Below are 14,772 nucleotides of genomic sequence, written 5' to 3' on the forward strand. Positions count from 1 at the left end.
TGGCAGAATAACCAGAGCAGCATTTAAGGGGGAAAAGAAATCACATTAGCATTTTGTCTATTTGACATCAAAGTGGCTTTGCCTGGTGGTTCAGTTAAGGCCAAGTGTGGGCTGGGTAAGAGTGAAGAACCTCTGGGAGCCTTAGATACAGGTTCTTCTCCAGAGACCAATGGCATTCATGAGAAGACTGGGTGGGAGCAGGGTAGTGAACAGCAGAAAACCAGCCTGGAGTGCAGGCCTGCAGAAGGGACCACAGAAAGGGCATGAAGCCCTGCCAGGGCCATACCTGTGTGCCCAGCCCTTCTCAATCTTTACCTGAAAAAGTCTTTGGAAAGGGAAATTGATTTCTAAAAGATTGTTTTAGCTGAGTATAGAATTTTGGGCTGGTATCTTTCAATATGTCAAAGATGTTACTCCAATCTTTGGTTTGTATAGTTTCATATGAGAATTCTGTAATTCTTACTTTTGATTCACTAGATGATCTCATCTTGAGAATCTTAATTATACCTGAAAACATTCATAAGTTCTGATCTCTCTCTCTTTTTTGCAGAGATGGGAAGCTATTAGTCAATCCATTACAAAATGCTTAGGTATAAATCTAACAACATAAATACAAAATCTGTATACTAAAAACCACAAAACACTGAATAGAAAAATAAAAAAAAAAACAACCTATCAATGAAGATACATATATAACATGTTCATGTTTTAAAGACTCCATGCTGTTATGATGTCAATTCTCCCCCAAAAGTAATAAGTATCAATAAATTTATATGAGCCAGGGGCAGTGGCTCATGCCTGAATCCCAGCAGCTCGGGAGGCTGAGGCAGATGGATAGTGAGTTCAAAGCCAGCTTCAGCAACTTAGTGAGCCCTAAGCAATTTAGCAAGCCCCTGTCTCCAAATTAAAAAAAAAAAAAAAAGAAAAAAAAGGCTCAGTGGTTAAGTGCCCCTGGGTTCAATCCCTGGAAGGAAGGAAGAGGGAGAAGGAGGGAGGAAGGGAAGGAAGGAAAGAGGGAAGGAGGGAGGAAGAAATTTATATGGAAAGGCAAAGGAACCAAAAAAGCCAAAACAGTTTTGAAACAAACAAAAACAAAAATATGAAAGTTCAGAACAGCTTTATTGGTAATAGCCCCAAATGGAAAATAACTTAATATTCATCAATAGGTAAATTAAAAAATTGTGGCACATTCATTCAATGAATAACTACTCCACAATAAAAAGGATTGAACTACTGATACAGTTAACAACATGGGTCATTCAAATAAGGCTAAAAGAAATCAGACCAAAATGAATATATTACATAATTCCATTTGCATTAAATTCTAAAAAATACAAACTAACTTATAGTAACAGAAAGCAAATTAAGGTTGTTTGGGAGCCTACCCTGTACAAGAGGGGCAAGGCAACTCTTTGGGATGACGGAAATATTCTATATCTTGATTGTGGTGGTGGTTACATGACTGTATCTATTTGTCAAAACACATGAAACTGTTCATGTTTTCAGTGGTGAATGTTACTATTTGTAAATTATAAAGCTTTACCAAAGCAAAAACAAGTAGACGAGATGTGGTTGCAACTGCAATGCCTCTAGAGCCCAACTACCCATCATTGACTATCAAGGTGAAAATCACTACCTCTCCAGGCTGAAGACACCTTGTGAGCCCATGAGGTTCACCACTGGTCTGGAATTACAGTTCCCAAATGCAGAAAGACAGAGACTCTCATTTTAGTGCAGGTCTATTCCCAAAGTTATAATCTCTCTGGTGGAAGGTAAGAAAGCAGCAGGCATCCCTAGGTAGGACTTCCAAAGCAGTGTCTGCCCAGTCAGCTGCTTAGAGATCTATGCACAGTTGGACATCGGGAGCAAGATCTCCACAGCTGGCTAGCAGCCAGGAGTAGCTAGATTCTGCCCAATCTGTTGTAAGCTGACTTGACTGAACACCCCCCTCTGCTGGGTAGAATAGATGATGATTAACACTTGCTCAAGGTGGAAATTTCTACTTTTCTTTTAATCTGTAATCCTGGACCTTGCGATCTGCCTGACCTGCTCCTGAAATTGAAATTCTGTAATGAACTCGAGTGTCCAGAAACAGATCCATGGCCAGAGAGGGAGAGAAAGGTAACCTGGGGTCAAGAGCTGGGCTCTCTCACTAGTACTCTTCTTGCATAAACCCAGGCAGACAGCCCATCTGGTCACTGCCCACTTAAAAATCAAAGCATGTCACTGTGTTTTTGAAGCAGGGTTGAGTGCAAAATTGGAAGAAAAAGACACGTGTATGCATGCACATGTGCAGGCACACACACACAGATCCCAGGATCAAATCTCTTCAGCTTAATATTTCACCGGACTGTTTACTATAGTCTGCTAAGTCAGCACAAGGCATCACAGACACAGGTGTTTCTTAGTCCTGACCTCAGGTCCTTGCTGTGACCATTTGCCCTCATGGAAAGTTAATAGGCATGCATGCCTGCCTCTTCCATGTTTGCTAAACCCAGCCCTGGGGAAGGAAATAGGGAAAGGACAGAGCTCACTTGGCTTGCCTCATGTCCAGCTTCTCAAGAGGAAAAGGCAGGAATGTTTTCTTAAATCAAAGCTCAAAAGAAACCTGGTACTATATTCACCACACATATTTGCAGACTAGATACACTACAGTCTTATTTGCCCTATAATTTAGGGTTCTGCTCTGGAATTCAACAAGAGAAGAAACTTCTGGTTCTAAACATAGCCCTGAACTCAAGAGGGATTCTGGTTTCATAAAATCATCTAATTGTTTAGCAGTCTGACCAATGTTCTCCCAAGCCAGCCTCAGCATGACCATGGGATTTGGTTACTGCTGCTAGCTTTTATCTAGGGCTTGAACTCACAGAGCACTTTTCTGTGTTCTCCATGTCAGGCCAGAGGAAGGCAGGGTACTGGGTCATTTATGAAAGCTTAGGGATGAACACACAGAAAAAGGGCCTGAGGCCAGCACAGCAGCCTCTAAACTGAGTCAGATGCCCCCAAACCACAGATCAATCAGGTCTCAGGACAATCCCTAGACCCAAAGCCACCAGCAATGGGAAACTGACAGGGCATCCTTAAAATGGAGAATAAGGGGGTCCCCCATTTTAATTAGCATCTGGATTCCAGGCCTATCACACATAGTACCAGTGCCTCCAGGGCTGCAGGTCCACAAGCAGCAAGCATGGTGCACTTTGTCATCTCACAGGTCCCTTAGGCAGGAACCACTGATGTGGTCCTACTACACCTGTGTTGCTACAGGGCTCTGGGCATATGGGAGAATGCTAAATGGACAAACCACACTCTCCTCACCCCTTCCCCGGGGCTGGGGCAGTCACACCTGGGCTCAGCCCCACCAAACTGCAAGGATTTCCAAGTACTTCTAAGTACAGGTGTGTGTGTGTGGGTGGGGGGTGGTATTCGTCACAACAATGAAAGGAATGCCCTGGCAGGCAGGAAACAAAGTTATTCAGTGTCCACATATGCCCCTGGGAGAAAAAAGTGGAGCTGGGAGGTCTGTTAATGAAATGTCACATTCAGGTGAGGGAAACCACAGAAAGGAGCAAGATGAAATGGAGAGGGGAAGGCTAAGAGACATCACACTGGTAGAGGCTGTGAAAGAACAAGAAGCCATGCTCACAAAGCCAGGACGTTCCCTGGCACAGAGGTCCCTGGCCTTCTTCCCTGGAGGGGTTCAGGGAACAGAAGAACACCATCCAGCTTTTGGGGGCTGAGGCTTCCCAGGTCACCAGAACCATCATAGCCAGAAACACACTGGGTTGCAGAAAAGCTGAGCAAGGGATTGGGATTGAGAACACGGAAGGAGCAGGGTGGGGCAGTGAGGCCTAGGAATCCCTAGTCCACAGAAGCATTAGAAAGAGACAGGACCATGGCGGTGGGGTTAGGGGACCCATACTCTTGCCTAGTCTTTCTTGCACTCCTGGAGCAGATGTACCTCTGGAGCATCCTCAGAAATGACAATACAGACAAGCAGCCAAGCACACCCTGTGGGCACCATGCTTGTGACCAACCCTGAAGTAAGAGACACCCTTGAAAACAACTACTGGTGCTCTCCTTAGTGCAGCTCTTGTTCAGTTCAGTTCAGTTCTGTGAACATTCCTGAGGGCCCACTAAAGCTGTCACTGACTATCTCAGGGTTACCTACTAGCTACCCGGAGACAAAAATGCCCACCATGCCCACACAAATACCTGAACCAATGTGCCTTGGGAGGGAGAAGATGAAGAATTCTGATAAAGCCCAAGTGTTGACTGTAGTTTTTTTTTTTTTTTTTTTCTTCTTCTTTCTTTCTTTCTTTAAACTGCTTTGAACTAATTTTAGACTTGGAGAAAAGTCGCAAAAAATAGTACAGAGAATTTCCATATCTCTCCTCCCCAGTGTTAACATCTTACATAACACAGGACAATGATCAGACCACAAAATTAACACTGGGAAATACCATTAACCTAACTAAGGACACCTTTTGAGCTTCACCAGCTTGGATCCTCGGATCCTGATGTTCCAGAATCCTACTAAGGATTTCACATTGCATTTTATTATATATGTGGCCTACTGTACTCTGTCAGTTCCTCAGTCCTCCTTTGTCTTTCATGACTTTGATGCTTTTGAAGAATACTAATCAGTTATTTTGTCAAATGTCGATGTCAATTTGGGACTATCTAAGGTTTCGGGTTTCAAGATTTTTGACATTACCACAAAAGCAATGTGCACATCACAAGGTACATGCATAAAGGACTTAATACTGGTGGTGTTAACCTTGATCAATGAGGACACTACCCTCTCTGCCAGGTTTCTCCAATGGAAGGTTACCATCCTTCCCTGTGTTGTTAATTTTGGGGAACTACAGGTTTTTAAAAGGGAAGACATTGCTGTCCTCACAAATTCTGTATGTCAGCCCAGTTTGCTGATAGATGCAGCTGCCCCCCAGATGGAAGGCATCTAATGAAGATGAGCAGCAGAGCGATGTCTCGGGAAGACGCTGAAGCTCTTGGTGACAAAGAGGAACAGTAGCAGTTTATTTATAGATCCACTTGAAGACAGCTCATTGTAACTACTGGAGTTGAATTTTTAAAACCTTAGGAACAAAGGCTGGCTATTTTAAACTCTCCTTGCACTGAGTTCAATGGAGAGTGTAAGAGCCACTGACCATACCCCGGGCGTACTCCCAAGCGTGGTAATTCATATTTTGTGCATCATCACAGGACACGAGTAAGGGTTGCAAAGGCAGACCCAGGGCTGTCTCTGACCAACCCATAGAAGCAGCTGGCCTCGGATTGGCCAGAACCTTTTGCCAGGGGCTCCAAGCTTCCCAGGGAGGAGTCAAAGGAAGAGGCTGCATCCCACAGGGTCTCACAGCCTCTCTTTTCCTGGAAAATGAAGTTGCAGACAGCTGCTGTAAACCAGGGTTACATCATCTCTCTCCCTCCCTCCTCTGTAGGCTTCAAAGACAGCCAGCGCCCCCCAGTGGACGCCTGCCCCTGAACGGCTAGCAGCGGCTGGCCCTCCTCCCCTGACCTATCTCTAGGAAGGAATAAACAGTTCATGGCACAGAACTCTGAGGACAGGGAGGTTGAAGTTAGCTCAGAAGTTCTCCCTGTCCCAGCCAACTACAGCTGCAGGTGAAAGACTCTCAACTTGTCCACACACCATGGGCAGGGAGACAGGGAAATGGCAAGACCCCCACTTAGGTGTTGTTTCCCATACACTTATTTGAACAAAAAGCATGAAACAACATTCTTGACACAATACACAAAAATATGCATATGTACTCCATATTTCATGTGAAGGAGTTGTTAATTTTGTTGGGTGTGATAAGAGCATTGCAGTTACATAACCAAGAAAAATCCTTATTTTGGGTAAAATGATACATCTGCAATTAAAAAAATACTTGAAATCTTCTAAAAATGTGGGGAAGAGAGATGAAATAAGATTGGCAAAGTGTTGAAGGGGCACATGGGGGGTTGTTATATTATCTTCTCTATTTTTTGTGCTTCCTTGAAATTTTCCATAATACAAAGGTATTTTGTTTTGTTTAATAAAAAATGTTTCCTAGTGACTGGAACAAGCTGTAGAGCTGTGGCCAGGCAAGGGGGACCCCAACAGGAAGTTAAGCCACAGAATCACTACCACTCGGGTTTCCTGGAATTTGCAAGCATGACAGGCAGATGACTTTGTCTAAGTCTACAGAATATTCTGACCAGCCTTTGGCATTGCCACAGACAGAGCCCCTAATGGCACAAACAGTATTAGATGAACTCTATAGCAATGTCTGAACCTTGAAAGAAACTAATTGTAAGATAATCTCCATGGAAACCATCTATTCTGATTTTTTTCCATGGTAACCAATAAGAACATAAACACAAGCATTATCCAACACCCTTACACCACATGGGCAACTCTGCTATCCAATCTGGAAAATATAAACCACAAAGAGTTTTTTTGGGCTTTTTCTCCCCTATTTAAAGTGAAAAGAAGTTCTGAATCTTCTAGTTCAGACATGTAGATTCTACCACTCTGGTCACTGCCCATACCACCCAACACCATCTGCCACCAAACTGACAAATGAGGTCAGAAAGTGGCTTCCTTCATTCAGTCTGGGATCATCGAAAATACCAAAAGGAAAGAGTCAGAGCGTGCTTCTAGCCTTGCACACTCAACCCACGCTGCCCACAGACCTCAAGCATGTGTCCTCTTAACTGATTTCCTGAGCATTCTATGTACTAGGCACGTGTTGGGACCTTGGGGAGAAAGGGGCCCCAGCACTCCAGGAAGACTAGTTAGGCCTGTAAGTAACCGACCGTGGGAGAAGGGGTTGCTGCAGGAGACTGTTCTGGGAAAACAGAGCAGGAACAATTCACAACCTGCTGGCCTCTCAGGGAAAGCTGCATGGAAGAGGTGCCATCTGGAAAGGAACTGAAAAGATGAGTGCAACTCTGCTGGGAATGGGGGCAGTGGCTCAAAGAAACACAGAGAGACTCCAGCAGCTGGGGTTACTGCTACATGGGGCTCATTTCTTCCACTTTCAAGTTTCTGCATTTGACAATAAAATGGAACCAAAATTAAGAAAAAAGAAAGATCCTCAAATGTCCAAAGCCTCAGTTCTTGTCTATCTTTTCTGCTTTGCACAACAGAGTTGTCAGAAGATTCTTGTGGCCTCTGTTGGCTCTCATGCAGAGAGGTGACTTATCAGTGTGGTCTGATGGGGCTGTAGATGGCTTGTCAGCACCATTAGCAAAATGGCAATGTCACAGCAGTGGTCCCAGTGGCTGAAATGACAGGTGCTCCAGGGCCATGTGTGCCTTGTAATAAAGCATCACAATGTTAAGGCTTCAGTGTCTTCTGTCCTGTGATTCATACTCATTTCCTCACTCGCACTATGGAATCTCCAACAATCCTGAACGCAAGCTTTGGCTGAGAGAGAGAAAGGAAAACCCCAGATGGTTCCGGGACTCTTGAGATAATGGAGTTCTCAGAGGGGTGTGTGGGCCAGGTTTATGCACCAGGTACATTCTGATGCATGTAGAGCTGGGCTGTATGCACAGTTGGAGCCAAGAGCCTCCAGGCTTCATCTAAATCTTAGAGTCAGGGTCTTCTAACTTCATGACATGGTGACTGTCTTAATATGCCATGCCCACTTGCCATGGCTTTCGGTCATAAAAGAGAACTTCCTACCTCAGTATCAGGTTACTTTCCTCTGGAAGGGGACCTACTTGCTTGTGGAATAGATGGGAATTTTTTAGAAAATTATCATCAGTCCCTAAAGGGGTAACTTGAAGGAGGGAATTCTGGCTTCTGTCCCATCTTTGCCACTTCTACTGTCATTGCTGTTACGGGGCTTGTTCCATCCTTGTTACCTGGAGATACTTCCCCAGAAAGTTCAGCAAATAAGACCTTCACTGAGGAGTTTCAATGTTGCATCACACTCAGGCCACCTCTGGCTCAGATGTCAGACACACACCCATCAGCTTCCCTAGAGCCAGCAGGCATTCTACAGGATAGGAGCTGGCTGAGGCACCCGTACCTACAGGTGAGAGGTGGGAGGCAGGGTCACCAAGAAAGCAAGAGGAGACACTGAGGACAATGCAGGAGGCAGGTGGCCCAGAGAATGTGAATTCAAGAACAAGTGACTGGATTAATGGCAGCATAAATAACAAGGTAAGGAGCCAAGACAGGAAGAAAGGCCTGGCAAAGGCCCACAGCAAGTCTTGTCTTCCTTCTTACTGATATCTTCTGCTGGCATTTAAAGGGCTCATAGGACAACAATGGGATTCATTCATCCATCCATCCATCCTTCCTTCTTTTCTTCCTTCCTAGCACTACACCACAGAACTACATCACCCCCTGAGATTTCTTTTAATAACACTGAGATTAGAACCCAGGTCACATCCCTTTTCCTCTATGCCCCTTTTCCATTTCAGTGAACTGAAGGAAACACTGATTCTCAATTGCCTCTCCCAAGTTGTAGATTCTACTGGTCACAGAAACTTCCAAGATGAAAAAAATCTCTTCTTCCCTCCATTTCCCTGCCCAGGATGCCATGGTCCCAATTAACTAGACTATGCCAGCTGTTTTAATAAGGCCTCACAATGATTCTGATGCATAGTGAGGTTTGGGAACCACTGTGAGAGGTTTATGACAATAAATGCCGAATGTTAAAGGACCTGTCTCTCCACCAACATTGCCTGGCTAACATCTCTTGATGAACTTCCTGCAAAGTCATGCTCATAATTTTCAAACACTTCCCTCCCGTGCAGGAAACTCAATGATTATTTAACATGTGCTTGGCAGTAAAATCACCTGTAATCTCTGGAAGCAAAAGGAGACAGGATTGTGCCCTGGGGGAGGTTCCTGTGCCAGAAGCACTGGAATCTTCGGTACTTCTGGATATTACACAGCTGTGATACCCACCAGCCACTGTTCAAGGATGCTCTGTTTCAAGCAGGAAACTTTTTAAAAATGGCAGTCCAGTAACAAATATTCAATCTTCTTTATTTTTATATCCTCTCTACTCACTGAAACTAAGAGCCCCAGAGACCTTTCCATGACTTCCAGTCAGGTAAAGGTGTGAAATGAGACATCTTAACCTGATGGCCCTAAAGTCAGCAAAGGCTGCTGTATGATCGTTTGCAGAGTGAGTCTATGAAATAGAAAATGACCAGAGGGTGTGATACGGGCTGATGGGGAGGAATCAGAATGCAGAGAATCAAGACAACCTGTCTGAGGTTAGAGGAAAGAATCCGCATTGGGCTGGCCCAAGCCTCTGCTCAGACCAGCATACCTGAGGCAGCATACTGCAGGGGTAGTGCAGCTTTTAATGCCAACCAAGTTTTTAAGGTGGCTTTCAAAGCCTGAAGTTTTTAGTATCTCCCACATTCCTAGTGAGGCTGCCTGAGAATCCTTTCCAGGGCAGCCATCCTTGTAAGAGTCTTATTCTCTTCCAAGGAAGGTACCTGACAAATCCTGTACTATGTCCCAGGCCAAGGACATTCCACATAATATGGAGATGCCCCACAGAATAGGAACCACAGAGAAATGATAAGGATGGGCACCAGGGAGCCAAACTTGACCAAGAGTGGTAGGAACGTAGACACCAACAGCTCCGGAGGCAGCAATGCCAGGAGCCTACCCACGAGCACACACATTCGCACAACACACACTCTGAGAAAGGTTGGATTTGCCCAAAGGCTGAGGATGCTGTGTTCCTTAGGTCACTGAGAAACAGTGGAATCTTCGATACTTCTGGATATTCTTGTTCTTTTCCAGTCAGAGGTCTCTCAGGTTTGTTTTTTTGTTGTTGTTTTGTTTTGTTTTTGTTTTTTTCACTGAGAGCAGTTACTGTTTTATTAACTGACCAGATTACAAAAATATGATGGTAGATACCTTAGTTCATTCTTTCTGGTCTTCCCTGTTGCCATCATCTCCACCTTCTACAAAATGGGTGGTCTTTTTCTTCATTCCACCTCTTGGAGAAGATAATTTGAAGGGCCACAGGAAGTTATTTGCCTCTTTGAAGCGTTTTCCAACAGTGTAGATCTCATGAATCAGATCCTCCACGCAGATGATGCCATATTTAAAGAGATTGTGCAATCAAAGCGTTATCCGTCAAGGCAATTTGTTCTTTATTGATTTTGCCATGGCCACGCTTGTACATGAGTTCATTCACTGACTTCAGGTTTGGGTACCCCCATGCAATATATGGTTCCACAATCCTCAGCATGTTAATTGAATCCTTGTTGAGCTTTACAAAGGTGCCACTGAAGATCTGGCGAAGGCGAAGAAGTTGTAACACCTTATGAACCTTTGGGCTCACACCATTGATACCCCTGATCCTGATGACAAATGCCAGTTTGGGTTCTGCAGGTACATAGAAGTTGCCAGCTTTTCTTGCCAATCTAGCCATTCGAATCTCTGTTCTGTACATCTGTCTATATTCCTTGTGGTAATGCTTGGCTTTTTCATAAATAAACTTCCTCCTTGCCTTTCGAAGCATCTTTTGGGCAAACTTCTTCCTCAGGCGCTTTATCTTCAGCTCTGCATAATTCCTTCGCTTTTTCTTAAGGGTTTCTGGCACAGCAAAAAAAGAAGGGACCTTCTTTTTTTTCTTTCGGCAACCTCCATGGTTCCAGCCGGAAAAAGAGGACGGTCTCTCAGTTTTATTGCACCTTAATCCAGGGGCCTGCGCATGATTAGAGCCCAGGTCACTTACCAGCAGAAGATCTCTGAGCCCATGACCTCTGCATGGCACAGGGGGCAGGAATGAATATTCCCCCAGAAGCCACACAGAGATGTGCCATCTTGATAAGTTCCAGGAAACATGAAAACAAAGGCCCTGTTGTCACCAACTCAGCCCACAAAACCTGGACCAGGCAAGACAACACAATAGCCAAGCAGGCTGAATGGCACCCCTCAGGAAAGGATCTGCTTTCCCCTACTTCTCACCACACTCTCAGTCACACAGATGAGGGACACTACAGACAAAGTCAGCTATTCAGCCCAACAGTGTGAGCAACATGAAGAGGCATATCTTCACCCCTAGAGACATCCTACACTCAGAGGCAGGGCAGTTCTATGTGTTAGGGGTGTAGGTCCCACAAAGCCAACACTTTTCCAAGTTGTGTAATTGCCTGGGCATCTTCTGACTCACTGAGAGCAGGCAGAAAGCCAAGAGTTCCCTTTATCTTGAAAAAAATCAGGAGCCAGAATTTGGGTCAAGAGGAGAAGGAATAGGTTACTTTCTAAGACACAAAAAACACAAGGTTCACTCCTGCTCTAAATACCCACAACACCACTCCTCTAAGCATACCCTTTTAAAAAAAAAAAAAAGTTTTTAGTTGTCAATGGATTTTTATTTTATTTATTTATATGCAGTGCTGAGAATCAAACCCAGTTTCTCACACATGTGAGGCAAGCACTCTATCACTGAGCTACAACCCCAGCCCTTAAGCATACCCTTGAATCCACACTTTTCCCTATTACCGAAAATAAATGCTAACCTAGAAATTTGTTCTTAAAAAGAGACCCAAGTATTTCATGTTGCCAGAAGAGAAAGCAAATCTGCCACAGTCTGAATGTCCGTGTTCCCCACAAAATTAATATGTTGAAATCCTAATCCCCAAGGTGATGGTTTTAAGAGGTGAGTCTTTGGGAAGTAATTATATTATAAGGAAATGCCCTCATAATAGAGATTAGTACTCTTATAAAAAAGAGAACCCAGAGATCTATCTAGCCCTTTCTGCTATGTGAGGACACAGAGAAGGAGCCACCTCTGCAATAGAAAACAGGTCCTTACCAGATAACAAATCTCTTGGTGCCTTGCTTGGACCTCCCAGCCTCCAGAATGGAGAGAAATAAATTTTTATTTAAAAGCTACCTAGTGTATGACATTTTGTTAGAGCAGTCTGAATGGACTAAGACAAAAGCTATGAGACAGGTGGAAGTGAGCCCTTCTCTCTCTGCCTAGTAACCTTTGACTCCTCAGGTGAGGTACAAGATGCCCTGACTAAGAACCCCAGGTCTTTTTTTTTTTTTTTCCTTCTGGTACTAGGGACTGACCCAGGGGCACTTTACTTTACCAATGAACTATATCCTCAACCCTTTTAAAATTTTTTTTCTTTTTTAAAAAATATCTTTAGTTTGTCAGTGGACATTTATTTATTAATATGTGGTGCTGAGAACTGAACCCAGTGCCTTGTGCATGGTAGGCAAGTGCTCTACTACTGAGCTACAACCCCAGTCCCCCACTTTTTAATTTTAAGACAGGATCTCACTAAGTTGCTTAGGGCTTTGCTAAACTGTTGGTTGGTGAGGTTGGTAAGCTTATAATCCTCCTGCCTCAGCCTCCCAAGTCACTGGGATTACAGGTGTGATCCAAGAACCCAGGTCTTCAGTGACCACAACAGGCACCCAGGACCCCCAGATCCCCAGCATGGGGAAGGCACTAGTGCCAACAATCACTGAGCCAGGGATCAGGGGCTCTAGAGCCAACAAGTCAAACTCACCCCCCGTGGCACTGCCCCCAAAACCAGAGGCAGAAGGAAAAAGAAATATGCCATTCTTAGAAATAGGTGGCCTCAGACTCAGGTCAGATATTCTTGGTTGACCCACCCTTCTTTCAGAGGATCATTCTAGCAGTGAGGTTCCAGAGTTCCTGAGTATCTTGCCCCAAGGAGTCAGGGCCGGTGGGGCAGGGGTGGGCAGGAGGCAGTGGGAAAGAAAACAGATGTTTCCACCCACCTCAGAGCATTACTGTCTCATTTGGGAGTACAGAGGGCCTGGTTCTGTCATTAGGAAACAAACCTAATGCCTGCAAGGGTCTAAAAACCTCCCTGGCCCTCACAAGGTTGGCCTACAGAGGGGTGTCAGCATGGAAAATGACTGCAGTCATGACCACCCGACCCTTGCCCGCTGTCCCATACTCCACCAAGTTTGAACATACAATCACCCTGACTGGCTCTTGGTGGGACAGAAGAAGCAAGAGGAACATTTTAAGAACAGCTACAGCTTGGTGAGCACTTGCTCTGTGCCAGGCACAGTGCCAAGTGCTACTTGGCATGCCACCCACAAAATCTCATGAAGGAGGGCCCAGCGTCTCTCCATCTGACAGAAGAAGAAATGGAGCCTCAGGGAGATCCAACCATTTGCCCAGGTCATAGCCCAAGTGAGAAAGGGGCAGGATTCAGTCACATGTAGGTTGGAAGCCAGAACCCAAGGTCTCAACCACAGGTGAGCTCTTCTCCTTCAAATGAGCTCTTGAGAGGTGAGCAGAGAAAAGCCCTCTGCCCCAGAGCTCAAGGTTAATGCCTAAACAGGAGAGCAGCCAACCCAAGAACTCAGGAAGTGGTTTTGTTTTGTTTTGAGTTTCACTGAATTACCTAGAACTCTATGTTCTTCCCCTCCTACCCCACCCCATCCAACACCACCTTCCTTCCCAATTGCATAATGAGCCTAAGATACTTCAAGTGAAGGCAAAAGTAAGAGTTAATCCAAATAAATGCATCTTTGCTATTTAAAAGTGGTTTAAAAGTGCTTCTGTGGCTGGGGCAGAAACCTGTGCTATGATGGCTGAGGTTTGGGGGTGTGGCAGATGCTGAAGCCAAGGTCAGACAAGACACAGAGACTGGCCTTAAGCACAGACAGCACAGAGAGAAGGTCAGGGTTAGAGAATAGGGCTAAGTACTAGACCCCTGAAAACATCAGCACAAGCACTGGCAGCAGACAACATCCCAGGGTCCCTGCCCCTTACCCCAACTCAAATCTCACAGGAAAGCACTCATCTACCACAGGTGACCCTTCCAACCTTCCTCCAGCCTTGAAGCATGTCATGGGACATAACAAGGAACTTCCTGCCCACTCAGCCCACAGCATGGCCTGGAATCCTTCATCTGCAACCTTCCAAGCAGAGAAAGTTCCCCAGCCGCAGCTTCGAAATCCCTCCTCATGCATATCTCAGCCAAGAATAGAGGGAAAATGGAACCCATTATTCTCATTCTGAATGGCTGGGAAATGGCTTTTGCTTTTCAACATGAAATGTGCCTAAAAATAAGCTGTGAATTTCAACCAGAGGTTGAAAATAGCTCTGCAGTGAACAGAGCTCTCTTCAGAGTGGGCCCAAGGACAGACTTCATTCCAAGATCTGAGAGCTAAAACACAGCAGTCAGGGAAGAGGTCACGGGCAGGGGGTTTTCCAGGGTGGAGGAACTGTTAAGGGACTCATAGGGCTGCCCCTGCCATGGTTCACTCTACTGGTGAGCAAAGCAGAGGACATAGGAGGGGTCTGCCTCCTTGGCATATGGTCAGGAATTCACTAACCTGACCCCACAGACTTCCTAAAACCCCCAAATGCCCAGGAGCGCCTCAGTGGATGAGGACCACCATATATACAGAGCTGAAACTGGTCAAGGGTTGTCAAACTCATGAGCTCATGAGCTCCTGACTGGATGCTGTGCTCAGGGCTCCAAGAAGTCAAGTCACACTTGCCAGCCATCAAACCTCTCATCAGATACTATCTCTGAGCCAGGGAAGCCTTGAGGCAGGAAGGGAGAGAACATGCTCCAATTTTAAGGGCACAACATTCCTATAAAATGGGCTTCCGTTAGAAATACAGGCTGAAGGCTGGGGTTGTGGCTCAGTGGCAGAGCACTTGCCTAGCACATGTGAGGGCCTGGGTTCAATCCTCAGCACCACATAAAAATACATAAATAATAAAGGTATTGTGTCCATCTACAACAACAACCAATTTTTTTTTTTTTTTT

General features: G+C 45.1%; 1 protein-coding gene and 1 pseudogene across 7 annotated transcripts in view; both read right to left on the reverse strand.

Moving 5' to 3' along the window:
• Window positions 1-14,772, reverse strand: part of POC1A (POC1 centriolar protein A) — a 96,672-nt gene that overhangs the window by 25,049 nt on the left and 56,851 nt on the right. The gene's annotated exons all lie outside the window — the stretch shown is intronic.
• Window positions 9,908-10,651, reverse strand: LOC306670426 (large ribosomal subunit protein uL30-like; annotated as a pseudogene). Its single transcript has one exon. The product of its transcript is annotated as a large ribosomal subunit protein uL30-like (transcript).

Source organism: Sciurus vulgaris (genome assembly GCF_902686455.1).
Source record: "Sciurus vulgaris genome assembly, chromosome: 10".
Classification (NCBI taxonomy): domain Eukaryota; kingdom Metazoa; phylum Chordata; class Mammalia; order Rodentia; family Sciuridae; genus Sciurus; species Sciurus vulgaris.